This window comes from Triturus cristatus, chromosome 6, assembly GCF_964204655.1.
Source record: "Triturus cristatus chromosome 6, aTriCri1.1, whole genome shotgun sequence".
Taxonomy (NCBI): Eukaryota; Metazoa; Chordata; class Amphibia; order Caudata; family Salamandridae; genus Triturus; species Triturus cristatus.
This window is the reverse complement of record NC_140589.1, coordinates 1,036,775,007-1,036,793,626: the sequence shown is the minus strand read 5'-3', so window position 1 is coordinate 1,036,793,626 and position 18,620 is coordinate 1,036,775,007. Positions and strand designations below refer to the sequence as shown.

General features: G+C 42.9%; 1 protein-coding gene across 6 annotated transcripts in view; it reads left to right on the top strand.

The window, feature by feature from the left end:
• The window catches only part of LAMA2 (laminin subunit alpha 2), a 3,129,796-nt gene that overhangs the window by 2,794,114 nt on the left and 317,062 nt on the right, over window positions 1–18,620 (top strand). The gene's annotated exons all lie outside the window — the stretch shown is intronic.

The following is an 18,620-nucleotide window of genomic DNA, read 5'->3' as shown; positions in this document are numbered from 1 at the left end:
ATTGTACCTATGTATGGAAAAATACCTTTATTGAAATCTACATACTTGTCCCATGCCGTCTCAGTATAATCGACAACTGGGAGATCTCTTCGTTCTCTATTGTGTACTAAATGAGTATTTCGATAATAATCAGGAGGAGCTAGGAAAACAGGTGGCAAAAGGAATGCTATGTAACAGGTACCATCCCAATCTAGAGGTAGACGCATGTATGCCGTCTGACCACATATAAAGTAGGAATGGCGAGAAGCTCTAAATGAAGATTTGCCTTCATCACTATATTCTACAACAGTAACGCATTTGCTATGGCCCATATGTATGGAACCAACTTTCCTTACACATAATTCACCCTTAACTGGAAATACTGACATGGTGGGCAAAATTAGCTCAACTTCAGATTCGACATTCAGAATCATGAGATTAGGTGTAAAGTTACCTAATCTGTATACTTCGTTTTCTAGATCCGTTCCTGTTCTACTGGGATGACCCTCCTTGTCAGGGTGACAGACCTTGTATAACACTATGTTCAGATTTCCCCATATCCAATGGTGTTGATAAACTGCTGTGTCTGAATCTATGGAATTTAATAAACTAAACCATGCTCCACAGGTGCCATTATATGTGAACGGATGTGGAAAGAAAGGCAGAACTCCTCTGTTATTCTGATAGGGAGGGAGTCGACCACACACCCAACAATTTGTGGCGTTACTAGTCTGATGAGAATGATGTAACATACTAATGAAAGTGTTATTACGCAGCGCAAGTCTATAGGACAACTCATGTGGGGGTAGGTCACTAAAAGAATGTTCATCAGTTATATTGAAAGCATGTTTAGAAACAGGATAATACATATGCAACAATATACTTGCAGTAATTATTATAAAACTCAAGAGAAACAAAATTAATAAAGTCACAATACAGTGGCTACGCAGTAATTTACAGTATGCATGTCGTTTCATTATTGTTCTAGACTGTACATGATTCAGACCTAAGGGGAACATGTCGGGACAGATTCAACCGCTTCACCTTGGAGAGGACTTAAACAATCAAATCGTCCGACGGTTTAAGTCTGGACCTGAGTTTTAGTTTATATAGTTCGGTGCTACTGGCCTCAGCCAAAGGTAGCTTTGAGTCAATGGGGAAAGACACACGGGGAGGACTGTTCATGTCAGGAGGAAGTCCATGAAATTTCTTGATATGGCTGGAGTGAACCCAGCCTTTTCTCCCTTCGATCTTCACGGCTGTTCTGGTTGTCAGCAGGACCAGCTTAGGAAGTTTCCACCTGGGCTCCAGTTGGGTCTTCCGATCAAAATTTCTGACGAGGACAAAATCACCGGGAATTACATCATGGGGTTTCACCTCAGTGTTGTCGGGAAAAGCTGCGACTACCTGTGAACGACAAGATTGTAGTGCAGACATCAAGGAAGCCAGGTAATCTGTCAGCATATTACAGTCAACATCAGTTATTTTACGGGGTATAGGCGTCCCCCACATATTCGGTGGTCTACCGAAGATCACCTCATAAGGGGATAGCCCTGTTCGAGAGTGTGCCACCATCCTCATGTAAAATAGTGCAACTGGTAAGGCTACTATCCAGTCCACACCTTTTTCCTGACATATTTTAGACAATCTGATTTTCAAAAGTTGATTATGTCGTTCCACAAGACCTGCTGCCTCGGGGTGTCGGACACAATGGAATCTCCACTGATACCCTAGCAAGAGTGAAACATGTTTCATTAACTCAGATGAGAAAGGCTGACCATTATCTGAATATACAACACGTGGTAAACCGTACCGTGGGAAGAATTCTCGAACTAGCTGCTTGGAAGTAGTCGGGGCAGTGTAATCTGATACGGGGTACGCCTCTGTCCAACGGGAGAGAGCGCAGACAACTACGAGAACATATTTGAATCCTCGACATCGTTCCATCTGAATATAATCCATCTGGAGGACTTCAAAAGGATGGTCAGGAGGCTGAAATCCACCCTGCTCTACGGGAACACTCTTTCCTGGATTAAACTGACAACATATCATACAGGTACGAACTTTTTGTTTAGCTGCTGCTCGTAAATGTTTGTTGAACCAAATGTGCTGAATGCTGTCTAACATAGCTTTCTCTCCTAAATGTGCTGGACTGTGAATTGTAGCTATAACTGCTTGGACCATGGAGTCAGGAAGAAACCACACAGATTTCTCCTTCGTCATCCATCCTTGATCTGTCTGGATCCCTCCTAGTTCAGTCCACTTCTTTATTTCTTCTGCTGTAGCATGTGTCTGTATATCAATTACGTCAAGTGTGGGATCCTTAATTGTCATACACTGTGTTGGTGTCTGAACTATTGGCTTTGTCATGTCGGATGTACGAGTCTGAGCAGTCTGTTTAGCTGTTCTATCAGCTAAATCATTACCTTGAGAAATGATATCAGTAATCTTCGTGTGTGCTTTACATTTCATAATCGATATCGCAGTCGGTAAATGAATTGCGTCTAACAAAGCATGAATGAGGGACCCGTGCTGAATATGGGTTCCATGAGAAGTTAAATAACCCCTCTCTCGCCAAAGCACCCCGAAGTCATGTACGACTCCAAATGCATAACGTGAATCAGTATATATGTTGACTTTCTTGTCTGTGGCTTGAATACAGGCTTGTGTTAGAGCAATAAGCTCTGCTGCTTGGGCTGACAGAGTATCTATGCAGTTTGTTTCAATGATTTCAGTGTCTGTTGTGACTGCATATGCGGCAACTAAATTTCCTGTACTTGTTCTCATACACGAACCATCCACATACAACGTCAGGTCTGGATCTAACAATGGAACGTCTGTTAAGTCTTGTCTGGGTTTAGTCTTTATCTCAATAACTTCAACACAATCATGAGCTAGTGGGTCTGTTCCAATTACGGGTAAAAGTGTAGCAGGATTCAATGTGTTACAACGTCTGATTTCTATATGTGGCTGAAACAATGTCAGTTCATAACCAGTAAGTCTTGCTATGGTCAAGTGTTGTGTTTGCGTTCGATTCACCAGAACCTCTACTGCATGTGGTACTTGTACTGTCAACGGATGTCCTAACACTATGGCATCGCTTTGTCTGATTGCTAAAGCTGTGGCTGCCACTGATTTCAGACACGCGGGCAAAGCCTGAGCTACGGGATCTAATGTACTGGAGAAATAAGCACATGGCTTGCATGATCCTGCTTGTTCCTGAGTGAGTACTGACAAGGCAGTACCTGTACGTTCTGTAACAAAGAGTGTAAAGTGTTTGCTGTAACATGGTGTCGCTAGAACAGGTGCTTGACACAGAGCTTTCTTTAAGCTCTCAAAAGCTAGTGTGTGTTCCTGAGTCCAAGGGAGGACAGTCGACGTGGCTGCCTCCTGTGTTGTCAACTGAATGATTGGTTTCGCTAGAAATGCATATTGGGGAATCCACTGCCTACAGTATGAAGTGAGGCCTATAAACGCCCGCACTTCCTTTTGTGTCTGGGGTATTGGCATGTTTGCAATTAACTGGATGCGGTCAGGTGTAAGCTGCCTTCCCTCCTATTTTACGGGGTATAGGCGTCCCCCACATATTCGGTGGTCTACCGAAGATCACCTCATAAGGGGATAGCCCTGTTCGAGAGTGTGCCACCATCCTCATGTAAAATAGTGCAACTGGTAAGGCTACTATCCAGTCCACACCTTTTTCCTGACATATTTTAGACAATCTGATTTTCAAAAGTTGATTATGTCGTTCCACAAGACCTGCTGCCTCGGGGTGTCGGACACAATGGAATCTCCACTGATACCCTAGCAAGAGTGAAACATGTTTCATTAACTCAGATGAGAAAGGCTGACCGTTATCTGAATATACAACACGTGGTAAACCGTACCGTGGGAAGAATTCTCGAACTAGCTGCTTGGAAGTAGTCGGGGCAGTGTAATCTGATACGGGGTACGCCTCTGTCCAACGGGAGAGAGTGCAGACAACTACGAGAACATATTTGAATCCTCGACATCGTTCCATCTGAATATAATCCATCTGGAGGACTTCAAAAGGATGGTCAGGAGGCTGAAATCCACCCTGCTCTACGGGAACACTCTTTCCTGGATTAAACTGACAACATATCATACAGGTACGAACTTTTTGTTTAGCTGCTGCTCGTAAATGTTTGTTGAACCAAATGTGCTGAATGCTGTCTAACATAGCTTTCTCTCCTAAATGTGCTGGACTGTGAATTGTAGCTATAACTGCTTGGACCATGGAGTCAGGAAGAAACCACACAGATTTCTCCTTCGTCATCCATCCTTGATCTGTCTGGATCCCTCCTAGTTCAGTCCACTTCTTTATTTCTTCTGCTGTAGCATGTGTCTGTATATCAATTACGTCAAGTGTGGGATCCTTAATTGTCATACACTGTGTTGGTGTCTGAACTATTGGCTTTGTCATGTCGGATGTACGAGTCTGAGCAGTCTGTTTAGCTGTTCTATCAGCTAAATCATTACCTTGAGAAATGATATCAGTAATCTTCGTGTGTGCTTTACATTTCATAATCGATATCGCAGTCGGTAAATGAATTGCGTCTAACAAAGCATGAATGAGGGACCCGTGCTGAATATGGGTTCCATGAGAAGTTAAATAACCCCTCTCTCGCCAAAGCACCCCGAAGTCATGTACGACTCCAAATGCATAACGTGAATCAGTATATATGTTGACTTTCTTGTCTGTGGCTTGAATACAGGCTTGTGTTAGAGCAATAAGCTCTGCTGCTTGGGCTGACAGAGTATCTATGCAGTTTGTTTCAATGATTTCAGTGTCTGTTGTGACTGCATATGCGGCAACTAAATTTCCTGTACTTGTTCTCATACACGAACCATCCACATACAACGTCAGGTCTGGATCTAACAATGGAACGTCTGTTAAGTCTTGTCTGGGTTTAGTCTTTATCTCAATAACTTCAACACAATCATGAGCTAGTGGGTCTGTTCCAATTACGGGTAAAAGTGTAGCAGGATTCAATGTGTTACAACGTCTGATTTCTATATGTGGCTGAAACAATGTCAGTTCATAACCAGTAAGTCTTGCTATGGTCAAGTGTTGTGTTTGCGTTCGATTCACCAGAACCTCTACTGCATGTGGTACTTGTACTGTCAACGGATGTCCTAACACTATGGCATCGCTTTGTCTGATTGCTAAAGCTGTGGCTGCCACTGATTTCAGACACGCGGGCAAAGCCTGAGCTACGGGATCTAATGTACTGGAGAAATAAGCACATGGCTTGCATGATCCTGCTTGTTCCTGAGTGAGTACTGACAAGGCAGTACCTGTACGTTCTGTAACAAAGAGTGTAAAGTGTTTGCTGTAACATGGTGTCGCTAGAACAGGTGCTTGACACAGAGCTTTCTTTAAGCTCTCAAAAGCTAGTGTGTGTTCCTGAGTCCAAGGGAGGACAGTCGACGTGGCTGCCTCCTGTGTTGTCAACTGAATGATTGGTTTCGCTAGAAATGCATATTGGGGAATCCACTGCCTACAGTATGAAGTGAGGCCTATAAACGCCCGCACTTCCTTTTGTGTCTGGGGTATTGGCATGTTTGCAATTAACTGGATGCGGTCAGGTGTAAGCTGCCTTCCCTCCTTGGACAGCGAGTGACCAAGATAAATAACTCGCTGAACACAGAATTGCAGCTTAGAAGGAGACACCTTGTGCCCCTTGTCGGCTAGAAAATGTAAAACTGTCAGCGATGCTTTTTCACATTCGGGTTCGCTTCTTGCGGTGATCAGCAGATCATCGACGTATTGAAGCAATGCGGTGTCAACTGGCATGTGTATACTGTCAAGTTCTCGTTTCAGTGCTTGGCTGTAGATGCTGGGACTTTCTGTAAATCCTTGAGGAGCGCGTGTGAATTTAAAACTTCGTCCATTCAAACTAAATCCGAACAAATATTGACTTTCCGGATCTATTGGGACGCTGAAAAAGGCATTCTTGAGATCAATTACAGTAAAGAATGTAGCTTGAGAATCAATAGCTGTCAGTAATGATGAGATATCGGGGACCACAGGAAATTGTGGCACAATGCACTTGTTTAATTCGCGCAAATCAATAACTAATCGATATACTGGCGGGGCCATAGGATCTGTTCGCTTAAGAATCGGAATTATCGGTGAATTACATACATTGGAGTTAGTTTCCACAACCACTCCTTGGGCAACAAGTTCATCAATGATTTTCAGTAAAGCCGCTACAGCATCTTGTGGTAACTTGTATTGTCGCATTCGTGGTAGTACCACTCCTGCCTTTAGTGTGACTCGATATGGAGTAATGTTCATGCAACCAACATCAGTAGGGCCTTGTGCCCATAGATGCGCTGGTAAAGTCTGTAGTCGGGGATCCATGTCTCTGGATACATAATGACCTTTAAAATCACGTAAAAACAATCTTACTCCTTCCGGAGAACAACAGATAATAGCCCCTAGGGCTTTCAGTGTCTTTATACCTAACAAGTTTTCTGGACAAGATTTGGTAAGCAATAAATCAGTAGTTCGTGTCAAAGGACCAATCGTAAGCGGAAGTGGCTGTGATACTTCATTAACAATAGGTTTTCCTGAAAAACCAAGGGAAACATTTTGAGAGCCTGAGAGGGGTACCCCTGGAACTTCACTACGTTTTATGGTTGTTCGACTTGCCCCTGTATCGAGTAAGAATTTTCTGTCTTGACCTAATAATTCACTATGTACATAAGGTCCTTCTTGATCTACAGGAATCTCGATAAGGGGTAAGTCAACTTCCCTCTCTAGGCTGGTTCATGCATAACGTTGGTACTCAGGGTATTCATACTGTGCGGTCTGGTACAATTGTCGTGAAGTTATTTGTGTGGCAGCAGTAGGCAACGGTGGTGCAGCTGGCACAAACTGTATGGGCTGCTGTGAGGCTGGCATAGACTGTGGCTGAACTGGCATGGCCTGTCCATGCTGCATAGCTCCTTGTTCATTCTGATCCTGTCTAACTAATCGTGGTCTCTCCTTTGCAATACCTGTGGCTATATTACGTTTCAGGACTTGACAATCGTGTACATAATGGCCTGGTTGTTTACAGTAATTGCAGGTTCCTTTTACAGGAACTGCAGAATCTCCAGAATGTGTTACACCCTTTTTGTGACCATCCACTGGTACTGTCTGAGAAACTAGCATTTTCATTTTAGTATCCTTCATGCGTCTATGCTCGTGTTCTTGTTCATCCCTAATTCTATTATGATGATACTGTAACATTTGTAACATTTGTGACGGAGTGTTACTTTGCCAGGTACTCTCGAATTTCAATATTCTATTCTTCACTGGAGGCAATGCATTTTCCACCAATTTTGTCACAAATAAATGTGGATATGAGTCACTGCTTGCTTTTATGCCACTGTTTATACCAAAACATTTTTCAAATCGTGCATAATAATCACTTGTGTCTTCATCTTGCTTTTGTTTGCAGGCTGTGATTGCACCCCAATCTTCCTTTTTCGTAGTCAATAAACGTGGCAATACCTGTACTAGTAAACCTGGTAATGCTTTAACTTTATCCCCGAGTCCTGAACCTGCAGTTCGGGCTTTCTCTTCTGTTTCTAATGCTGTCCAATCTATCTTCTGGTCTCCCACTTCCCACTCTTTTTCTTTCAGTTTTTCATAAATGCCAGCAGGCATTAGTACCTTTAATATCGTCATAATATCAGGATAGGTGTATTCTCCCATTAATAACATGTCTTTAATTTCTCGGTGGAAACCCGCTGGGTCTTTGTCATGACTTGGTACTACTTTCTTCATTTCTAACAATTCGATTTTTGTTATGGGTGTGTATACAAATACACGGTGAAAATTATTGTCTTCACCCTTTATTGGGTGCACTTCTCGCAATGGATTCTGTCTATCCGTGTAGTACGGTGTTCCTTCTTTGTTGGGGATCGCGAAAGGATCTGGGCTTACAAAAAGAACGTATTGTTTGCGTGACATTAGTATTTCTTTAATTAACTTGTTACTAGAACCTCTCCATCTATCCGCAAGTAGTTCAGTTAATATGTCAGGTAAGGGACCAGGGTCAGCATGTTCGTTCTTATATAATATAAGAAGTTGCTGAATCATATAGATCCCAGCCAAACGTTGTTCATCTGGACTGAGGTTCAAAAACGTGTGTGCGACTGTCACATCACCATATTTACCGGGACTGTCCATCCAATGAACAGCTGACCTAGCTAATTCTTGTTCGTCCATAGAATCGAGGAGGTGGTAACCCCTTCGTTCCCGGAGTATTTTATCTGCAGCTTGAAACAAACGTTCGGGAGACTTCATATTTATTATAGGTGTCGAATAGGTTCTGCTATTGTTTGGACATACAGAATGTATCGGATCAGAAAAACCTCTGGTATTATTACAGGACCTTCCTCTGCCTACATAGGCTATGGTGTCTGGCTGTCTCCCTGAGTCTCCTGATTCGGACTCTTCATCCTGCTCGAACTCGTCTGTTTCCAATCTCTCTGCATGTATGTGTTCTACTTCTTTCCTAATTTTTCGACACATGGCTACTATACTTCCTTGTCTATCATGTTTTCCATCGGATATATTCTGACTCCATTTAGTAAGAGTTTGCATTATTTCCGGATCTACCCCTGGTCGGTCTTGATTTCTGATCACACAGTTTACAAAAAAACGTAACAGTTCTCCCTGTATTTCTACTTTCTGATACTCCATAGCTCTGTTAATGCATTCAGGGTCTTTTCCTGTTTGGACAAAATGATATATGCTATCTAAATGCATAGCCATTCCTGGTAGCCTCCCTAAAAACGATGCAGCTCGTCTAACACGTAACGATGCTAGGACCATTTCGTCATCTTTACCGGGCACCGGATCATATCTACAATCTATCATAAGGTCCCTAAGCGTGCGGGTATTTATAAGTTTGGGCGTACGTGCATGTACTGGTTCTTGGAAAGAAAATTTACTCCCTCTGGGTGGCGTGAAATGAAGGCTAGTAGCACCTCCAGTAGCTCCCTCTGAGGTGTCGGACGTGAAAGGATTCGTTGAACGGGCTACAGCCACTACAGGTGTAGACACGGCTGTAGAATCAGTTGCGGGGACAGACGCGGAAGCAGATGTGCTTGCCGAAGCTTGTGTCGTTACTTGTGTCGGAGCTTGCTGTGGCACAGTGACAGATACTTGATCTTGACGTTGAACCCCCCCAGCAGACGGTCTATGCGGTGCGGGGTTAGCATATTCGGGAACTGCGTCATCTAGATATGAGGAAAGGAAAATATCTTCTGCGGTTCTAGGATGTCCTTTAGGATGTACCTTTATCGGAAACAATGGGGGTGGCAAGTCTTTTGGTATGGCCGTAGTGGCTTGAGGCAATCCTTCGGCCAGAAGGGGATACATTCCTTTCATAAGGGCATTTCTTTGTCTCTCTGTTTGTTCTGCTTGTACTCGTGTACCTTCTTCAAGCAACTGCTTTTCTCGAACCTTATTTGCACTTTCTTTACTTCTCTCTTCCTGTCTTAGCGCTTTTTCGGTGCGCCTATGTGATTCTTTACGCCATAATTCAATAGCATCTTTCTGTGACTGTCTAGCTTTCCTCTTCCACAACTCTTCTTCTACTTTCATGATACAGTCTGCGTCCCAGGTCCCGGCCACAGGCCATCTCTGATTTTCTGGTAACTCTCTGGTGTAGTCCACCCATAAGTCAAGGAATAATATGGCGTCTAAGCCATGCTTGTGATACATGAAGTGCCCTGGAGTGTCCCTAGGAGGAATAGGAATTGCCTCTTCAAGTACCCCTTTCCTAGTAGTGATCTGTCTTAACTTCGAAAAGAGCGGCATATCGACAACTGACCTGATACTTAATCTTGAACACACTTAATACAAAAAGCACAACAATGAACAATCATTCATACCACAATATGCAGGACATTTTAACACATTAAACATTAAACATTTTAACCTTTAAAAATGACCAACAATGATGATAGTCTGCATAACTAATCACCAAGCAGAATTCTTGACAATAACTAGACACTTCGGAATACTTGATATACGGCTAAACCGTACATATACACTGCTAAACAGTGCAGACCGGATTTGTGTACCCAAATCCATCTTGACCGGCACAACCTATGTGCACGTCAACACGCCTCCCCGGCGATGGTACTCACCGAGTAGCTCACAACGAAAGGCCTCGGAGAATGGACTGGACTCGACTGTGGACATCGGACCCTCAGGACATCGGGACTTCGGAAACCTGGTGGGCCTCTGTATACCTCGGATCTTGCTCTCTCAGCTAGGCTCTGGTCGGGATACTTCGCGCTTCTCACCGCCTCGTCTGGGTTGATCGCAGCCTCAGTCGCCCCCGCTTGACCGGAGGGAACTACAGGAAATCCTGCTGGTACGCGTTATGGTCCGTCCAGCTGTGGCAGGAGACCGGGCTTGCAACGCACCGCCGGCGCGTGAGATGAGAAAGTGTCCCTATTCGGGCGCCATTCATTATGTGGTAAATAAATTCTTTACCTGACTGAATTTCATACTGGATCTCTAATCAAAATAGCTCAAAATAATAAGAGGCAGAATCCGTGGTATAAGAGGTTTCTGAATGGGCTTTATTCTAAAAATGGCCGACTCGAGTCGCGGCCTTCAGGTTCCGTCACCAAGAAGGTTCAGGAAGTGAAGTACGATACTTTATTGATAGACATGCATTTTTATAGTAAGTACATTACAATGAAACAAATGTAGGAGGCGTAATAATTTGATAAGAAAAGTGACATAGTAAATACGTAATCGAAACTAGGCGTAATAAGGAATAAAAGAAACATAATTGGCTAGGGTTATCATACATAGGTGGATCTATAAGATAATACTTGGCATAGATGCGTGCGCAGCAGCATGACGTGTAATTGACGTGTAACTAGGGGGTGAAGGGGACTTGACATTTAGCTCTACATGTGGAGACGAAAAGTCTGGGGGGTCAAGTCAACCTAATCCCAAATCATATCTAACATCCTATGTTTAAAGAACTATGTTATCCACAAGGAAGGGCTCTCGGACAGAATCTATACTATACTGACTGTGTGCGTGCACAAGCGCCTAAGTGTCTATATGAGATGCGAGAGGCAGAAAACTTTCCATGGCAACTGAGCCATGAATTACTTGCATGGAGACAGGGGGCAAGGCCCTTTTGCTCGAGAGCTAAAGGAAATGTTTACCTAAATCACTAGACAGGAATGCATCGGCTGAAGAGCAAAGTAGATAATTCGAAGGTGAAATACAGCTTCTTGGCAGGCAGGCGAAAACTGGCCGAGGCAGGCACCGTTAGCTGCACAGGAAATAGGACAAAGTTCATGGATACAGATGCGAGCTCAAGCTGACGCTTGTCAGAGACAGAGAGCAGGGAAAGGCTTTGAGGACAGAATCGGGCCTACTTCGCCTGAACTGTAAAAATGGAGTAACTGAGCCATATAAAGTCGGTGGCCTTTCATACTTAGGAAGCGAATATCCAGCCCATTAATGGCGGATCTGACAGAGAACATGTTAATGGTGGACGCACATATGTTTGCGTCTTTGAAACTGGAACTGGAGAGAACATACATGTGTTTGTAACATGCATATAGAACCGTTGGGGTCCAAGATAGGGGACATAACTGGTCAGGAAAATCCACATTTCCACAGTAGTCACCAACACACCTGCCAGGAGAACTGTGAACTTCCAAAATTACATGGGGCACTGCTGCCAAGATGTAGCACACTAGCTGCTCCAAGTGACCACAGCTCTGGAGAAAATATAGACACATAAGCTGTCTGTCCCTAACATTTTACCACCACCTGAAAGTGAAGACGGCTCGAGCCTCAGTGGCATATCTGTGCCAGATGGGTGCTATATAAGGCAAATATGTCAACATACACCTGGAACAGATATATCCCAACTCCACAGTCAAGTCCTGCTGGGAAGGCAACCAACACCAGAGGTCATACAAATTTACTTTAGCATACACTCACGTGTATGAAACTAGTTTATGTTTGTGTTGTCAGTGTTTGTTGCTTTGTTTAAATAATGACACCATAAAAGGATACAGTTAATGATAAACAATAACAGTACATTGTTACAACCTGAATGAAAGCTTATCTTTCAGTATTGCAAAAACATTACCATCATGCCTGTTGGCTATTTCTTAGCTGTTGCCATTATTCTTACCTTAAAAATAGTTGTTTGGGATCTCTGTGCATCGTGCTAGACCCTTTGCTTCACGTGTCCCATTCTGCTGATTCTGAAGTGGTCGTAGCTTGTCATCTGGGTCTGATTGTGCCTCTATATTCAATACTCTTCCTCATGGCTATGTTGTGGAGGACTGCACTTGTGGCAATGATATGGCAACAGGTCTCTGGTCTGTAGAGTAGTGTTCCACCAGTCTTGTGGAGGCATCTAAAACGTGATTTGAGTATTCCAAACTTGGGTTAAATTGTTCATCGCGTTTTATGTGCCCTGTTGTACTGCCTTTTAGTTCTGGTTCTTGGGTGTAAATATGGTGTAAGTAACCAAGGGCACAAGGCATATGCACTATCTCCTTAAATAGTAGGAGAAACTATTAGATTATTTGACAAGCATACTTTTGAGCACTGTATGAACTGAGTTTGAAATCCTCTTACCAAAAAAAAAGCCATCACCAAATTCCTCTTGAGACAGCCAGCTATTTATTCCATAGTGGCGGAACATAAAGGAGTCATGTGTGCTGCCTGAAAATCTGTCTACGAGGTCAGTTATGATGCATGAGGCATCACACACTACCTGTACATTGAGTGACTGGGTACTTTTCCTGTTTCTATAAATACATTTATTTGCAGAGGGGGGAAATATAGCAATATGCGTGCCATCAGTACAACGAATTACGGTATGGAACTGTGCTACCTAATAAAGCATTAGTTTTGTGTGTTGTATATCTTGGGTGAGGGGGGGTGAAATAACACATATTGGTTCACTTTGCCAACCATTATGTCTAAAAACCTTGAAAAAAAAACAAGAAAATGTACTGTGTGACACCCCCCCCCCCTTGCCACTGCTATGACTTCCTGGTACCTGCCAGAAGCTAAAAGGTGAAGACAACACAATACATGCACATATGGTGGGATTGCATTGCTTCTCACTGTTGGATTTTGTAGCTGAGGGTGTAGCTTAGCAGTTCAATCAGAAATTACCTAACTACTCAGTCTATACTTCTTATAAATCTCCTTCTCCGTCTGTTCAAACGAGATGACCCTCACCCTAAATATCCTCTCCTGTTTCCTCCTCCTCCTCTCCCTACAAGCCTAAATCTTCATCCTCCTCGCCAAGACATACAGAGCTGCCATTCCAAAACAGCCAGAGGCATTTTGGGTGACATTTTATAGTTTACACCTGGCTACCACCTGATACACATTGACGCTAATTGCATTTCCTAAATGGACATTTTGCAACTAATCACAATTAGGTAATCCTTTGTACATAGTGTAAGCGATTCTCTATTTGATAAAAACCAATTTACGATTTCCAAATTAGAATTGCAAACAAGGTGATCACAAATTGCACCATCGAAAAAGCCTTTCGTACATATCAAAACACCATTTTGCATTTCCTTATAGACTGAACTAACAAATCGCACCGTTAGAAAATGCACAATGACTTAGTACACATAGCTCTAAATTCTGAAGTTTTTACCCTTTTTCCAGGCCTTTTAACCCAATAAATACCAGGACATTTGACCTGCCAAAATCTACCGAAGGAAAACTGTGAGGGAGTGATAATTATCACAGAACTCATAATGCTGGTTCCTTTGGAAACACGTGTTTGCACAGGATTAGTATCCATGAACTTGTAATCAGGACCCTCATGGGAAGTTTCAGCTCCAAAACCTAGGTGATCTTGGTGCCATGTTTATTTCCACTTTCCAGTCGAACCACATGCACCATTTTATAGTTAATGGCCAAACATATTTTGATGAACATTTAGGGCCAAATTTATCAAAGAGTTGCGTTGTCCTTGTGCCATGCAATGGGACGCAAGAGCGACTCCACTTCTAAGTTAGATTTATCAAACCACGCAAGGCCACCTTGTGTGGCCCTCAGTGGCTTGATGAATCTGGACTAACTCAATGCAGCAAAATCACTACTTTGCGTTAATCTGCCCCGAAAGGCATTCCTTGGGTGGAGCGTGGGTGTTCCCACGCATACTCCCATGGATTTGGACACATACCCAGGTTTACCATTACTGGTAGACCTGGAAATATGCTAAAATGCTATGCTGCACCCAGGTGAGGCGTAGCGAGGAGAAATATCTTTATTTCGCCTCGTGTTGTCCTCTTTTTATGTGTACTGCAGAATGCAGCACACATACATACAGTGCTTGAAATGGAAAAATAAAAGTGGCAGTACTCTGCAATTAAAAGTATTGCATTTCTCTTGAGAAGTGCCGGTACTCTCCTCCTCAAAATAAAAAAGTGCCGGTACTCCGTAACTGACAGTACCGGGCCATTTAAAGCACTGCATACATAGAAAGTGGAAAATGACTCCGGGGATTGTTTTTGGTCAGGAAATTGTCCCTCTTCCATCGCAAAAACAATCCTGCTTACAACCAGGCACCTTTGCACCATGGTGCAAGGCTGCCTGCGCTGGTGCTGGGCAGCACACAGTGTGCCAGCGCAGGGAGAAGAGAGGAATGCAACGTATATTGCTAAATACGTCGCATACCTGCCCTCTCCCTACACAGCACAGCCAGGTGGCTTGCTGCACTGCGCTGAGTGATTTTTTTGATAAATATACCACTTAACAGAAAAATCAGCTGCCGCTCTGCTTGTCATACTTTGTTGCATTATAGAAATACCATTGCTGCTGGCATTTGTTGAAAGCGACTGTTGCTTTTGTAGAGCGCCACGTCAATGAACATAATGGACACGAGGTTAGTGCTTCTCTTAAGCACTAGGGGAAGTAATCTCCTGAAGTGGATGCAGAGCTACAGGTCCTTGAACCGCGCCATTAACGCACCCGGAACTAAGAATAACTCATCTCGCGATGCGTTTCGCTTCACACTTAACTTTTCGCCCTTTTTCGGTGCCCATACAAAGGTTGCTGAATTTAGACCAGGTCCGGCCATTAAGCCTTTTCAGTGGGAAATGTGACCCACGCACTTAAGTACTTCAGCGGAGTGATTAAGAGAATGGCTGTTTTCTTCACATTCAGATATGCCACTGAAATACATATATTCTGGAACAACCTGTTTCATTTTAGTCTTACTCGTCTCATTTTCAATTTGTAATTTTTTAGAGCTTTATGTTCATAAATAAAGTATTGAACTGGGAAATGAAAACGTATAAATATTAACCTGTTCCTCATAAAGAATCGTTATCTCTACTGCAGTACAGAGTCAGACCTATCTAAAAAAGAATCACATGAAATGAAGTGATATTTCGATCTATCCAATATAATTATTTCTTTGTTTGTCGGTGCATACCGTTACCCTAGGACATGGGTACTCAAATATTTTCCCAGGGACCAAAAAGTTTGGTCTGTGATGTGACAGAGGGCTGCCCTGATGTCTGCAGGCTGGCAGGCTTTTGGGTTTGGCGGTAAGGTACGGGTGCACGGAAGTGAAGTATTTACATTTAGTGTTGAATTGCACAGTGTGAAATTAGAAAAACTGGGATTACTCTCGGCTTCCCCACTTAAACTAATTGGGTCATCCTATGCCTTTTTTTAATGTCTCTTTCCCCAATTTTCTCAATTTTTACACAAAAGAGAATCTGGAAATACATGAATTCAGGATGTGTGCTGTAGAAACCTTTTTTCTGTATTCCATTTGATAAACTATAATATTGTTCATATAGAATAGGAATCCATTCCCCAAAGAATGGACATAATAACCAGACTTGTCTCATTTCACTATTAGCATTGTTGTCAGAATGGAGGCGAAAAGAAATGTCTATAAACTCATGTTTGAAAACTATCACTTTAAAAAAATCACTTTAAAAAAAATACTTTTCAATACACAGATATTCTGATGTACTAAGGTGAAACTGTTATGCGTGCTAATGACATGCACTTTTTAATTCTGAAGAGACTTTACCATAATTTTGCAGTGTTTCTGCAAGGTGTCTTTAAAAAGGAAAGTGACCCTAAACAAATGCTTGCCTGTTTAACATGTTTTAATAATAGTGCTGAGTTGAGTAAACAGAAGCCCAGGGCTACTTTTGACTAGGGGCCGCATGTGAAGGTCAGGAGGATTACATGCGGACCTCGGACCGTACTTTAAGTGTCACTGCCCTAGGACCTGTCCTCTCATAGCCATTACTACAGCACGAGACTTGTTTTATGTACATCTTTGATAACCCTCAAGTTTAAATAATCCTCGGATGACACCTTTGGCAGTTTGTAGGTACTGCATATATGACAGCCAATCAACTGACATATTTCTGCGTAGCAGTGTGATGTGAATTGAACCCAAGGCTCAAGTACAAGTTTTGGAAAATCTTAAAAAAATGCCAGTATAGAAAAATTAAAGCTGCTAGCACAATTGCTATTTATAATAAATACATTTGACTGTGCATTTCCGGGCAACCACAGTCACAAAAGTAAGATTCTATGAACTTTGGTTAACGTCTGTAAAAATGCACAGTCTTTCATTTTGTCATGGGGTTATAGTTCTTTGGTTAATCTTTTCAGATTTGAGCAATGATTTGTGTTTCATGAAGTGAGGCATTTAATAATTTGATCCTTTTCATCTCAAATTCTATGCTGTGGTTGTTTGAAATAGATTTGTCTGATTAATCTGCTTTAAGATGATTCAACTCTCCTAAATCGTCTGTCCAAAAAACTATTTACAAGAATTGGCTAAGCTAATAGGCCTCGCCTAAGCGAGGAATAGCCTTTGCCCATGATTTAGCTAAGTTGTCTAGCAGTGCGGTTGCTGTACAGCATGGCTGAAAGTAAAAAGCGATGTGACGTGGTCATAGTGCTGGCTGGCAAGCCTAAACAGCCTGTCCATATGACAGTCCACTAGTGATCTCTTTTATAAATCAGCCCTAAGAAACCTGACACTAGACAGCTCATTAGCTAATTTTATTTCAAGCGTTTATTATAATGTGTGACTGTGTGATAAGGATAATAGATGTGCAACCAGAAATATCACTTCACTGTGGTAAGTTTGATGATGTCCCAACAAGTTTGCATTTGCTTGAGATGTAATATTCATATAACTATAATGCATTTTGCACTGGGATTTGTGGACCTGTTGGTGTATGTGCTCACTTGATAAATAAATGCTATTTCAGCACCTCCATAATAATGTGGAAGTCTGAAGTAGCCAACCATAAGGGCCTTATTTATGGGATCAGCCACCAATGTAAAGTGTTTTTAAATTCGAATGACAAATCTTCAAAAAGTGGTGGGATTGTTTTTGTATAATGACAAATTCTATTTTCCTGATAAGCTGGAAATTATCTACCAGGACCTTAGAGACACCTTTGTGTTTTTTCATGGCTTGGATAACCATGCTGCGTGTGAAGGTCCAGGCAGCAAGAAAATGTAATGAATATGGCCTTGGAAGACTTTGGGGCCGATTACGTTGTCAGGCGGAAACTTTCCGCCCGACACCGTCTCGGATTCGGTACCAACCGACTCGCTATCAGCGGTTCCGTCCGACCAATTACGATGCGACTGAACACCGTTCGGTCGGATTACCATTGTTTCCTATGGAAGCCTGTGTTCCGACCGACAACACAGGCTCCTCTGAGGAAATGGGGTGTGTGTGTAAAACTCTGCACCCTGTTGCGGGCACCCCACGGTGCTTGCCACACAGTACAGGGTTTTACACGGGGGTCGCTTAGCTCACCCCCAAGCAGAGGCCACAGGATGAATGGTGCCATGCCAGAGGCCCCAAAGTCACTTACCAACAGCCTTTTTGTGTCGACAGGCTGACTCGGAAAGGCTGTTGGAAATCGGCATCGTAATTGCATGGTCGGAAACACTGTCCATAGAGGTGTACGATGCAGTTCCGACCGACACGTATCCTCCGAGAGCCAGTCAGAACCGATTTGGAATGACCGCACGGTTTTCATTCCGACCACGAACAATTGGACCGGTGGATTGTAAATCGACCCAGTCGATCGGAAGGGTTCCGACAGGGGTTGAGGAGATTCCAACTGTCGGGAGGAGGTATTACGCCCGACATCGTAATCGGCCCCTTAGCCTTAACAGGGCGGGACTTCCAACTTCATGTCTGCCACTGGATGGTGGTATTTAGCGCATCATAAGTTTTGCCCTTATGGTGGACCTTACGGCAGCTCATTCATTGGGTGTACTGTCATACTCAACAGCTATATGAGTCAGGGATGTGAGGGTCGGGCCCACTGCGGGCATCCAGCAACTTTTGATGAATGCACTATTTCACCCATATTTGTATGGACCCCTAAATCATGGACCAAATAATAGTGACTACATCCTAGTTATACATCTGTAAATTTCTTGAATGAAATGCCATGGCTTCAGATGTCACCTGTTCATGATGTATATTCTAGGTATATTTTATGCATGGTATTTGCTTTGTGCACAACTATTGAAATTAAGAAGATTTGAGCTTAAGTCCTTTATTTCCACTCAAAGCTTT